The following is a 1,458-nucleotide window of genomic DNA, read 5'->3' on the forward strand; positions in this document are numbered from 1 at the left end:
ACAAGCAGTTATTTTACCAAAACATTTTAAAGCCTTAGATTATGATTTATATGATTTCTTTTGTATTAGTACCTATAACTAGTATAATTTAGGGGATACTATTTTTGCTGTCTTGTGGTTATTATATGTTTAACAAATAAATCATTGCACTTGAAAAGAAAAATAGTGGAAAACCTGTAACAAAAATAAGGAATTAAAACACATATTAAGCTGAAAATAAAGGAGACCAAAAGAAACAATCACTTTATAAAACAAAAGAGAAAAGCAAAGAAATGAGATGCATCCACCTGAGGAGAAGAGACAGACTGTCATTATCCACAGGCATGCAATTGTCTCTGAAGACAGCGCAAGGGATTCAGCTGAAATGCTACTAAAATTAATTACAGTGGTTAGCAAGGCAGCTGATGTTAAGCTCAAGAAACACAAACCGATAGCCGTTCCATAACCCAGGTGGGAGACACTGCCTGGTTGACCCAAGGCCCATTCTTATGTCCCTTTCCTTTGTTGCCACCTGGAGGTGGCTATGTGATAGTTCTGGCTGGTGAGAAGTGGGCCAAGTGTCCTGAGGAGCTGCTTTCATTTCTCATACAGACAGCACACTGTTTCCTTCCTCTTCTCCTTCTTGTGAGAATGCTGAAATGGGTATCTCATGCCAATGGAGGTAAAAAATTCTCCATTGACGTCCTAACGCTACCATGCAACATTCCCTGTGGACGTTTTGGTACATAACCATCTGTTTTTCTGAGACATAGTTGGGTTTTCAGTTGTTTGTGGAAATCACTTTCCTAACAGACACATACGTAAAAAATCAGTACAATGGAAGAAGGATTTAATGAACAAAAGAAGAGCTGTAATAGAAATAAATTCAAGAAATAGGCAAGAACTTGGTAGCTGATAGTTTAATAGAACTTGATCAGCTGACTCTAATTAACTTGAAAGGCTACACTTTCAGGGATCATTTCTATAGTATGTTACTAGAGAAGTTTCTCTGATCATGTAGAGTACAAGAAACCACAAGCAGGAGGCGTAGTGTTCTTTCCTGAGTGTGAAGCTGGCTCTCATGTTGCTATGCCACATGCCATTGATTATTGTTTTTGCTTTCTCTTTGGAGGGAGTAAGAGGGAAGGAATGCAGTCTGAGTGGGAAAAATTAAATTAAATTAAATTAACCTGAAGAAAATGGACTGAATAAACCCTGCCCATTCTTTTTTGAGAAGAAAATGAAGGTCATTGACCCTATAGTACCACAAATATATGATGAAGTACTACTATTTAAAACAGTATATGCACATTTCAGGAATAGACAAATATTCTTAGAGAACAAAAATACTAACATATTCAGAAACCTGAAAGCAGATACTTGTATGTATCAAATTTGGTATATTTGAAGTAGCATTTCAAATCATCAGAAGGGAGTATCATTTAATATATGCATTTAGAAAGGCATCTACAATATTTG

At 36.2% G+C, this 1,458-nt stretch overlaps 1 non-coding gene across 1 annotated transcript; it reads left to right on the forward strand.

The window, feature by feature from the left end:
* The first annotated feature begins 936 nt into the window (after positions 1-936).
* LOC111818294 lies at positions 937-1,144 on the forward strand. The gene has a single exon (XR_002822317.1). It is a non-coding gene; the product is annotated as a small nucleolar RNA U3 (small nucleolar RNA).
* Positions 1,145-1,458: the final 314 nt, after the last annotated feature.

The sequence above is a fragment of the Octodon degus genome, unplaced genomic scaffold, assembly GCF_000260255.1.
Source record: "Octodon degus isolate 3935 unplaced genomic scaffold, OctDeg1.0 scaffold00086, whole genome shotgun sequence".
Classification (NCBI taxonomy): Eukaryota; Metazoa; Chordata; class Mammalia; order Rodentia; family Octodontidae; genus Octodon; species Octodon degus.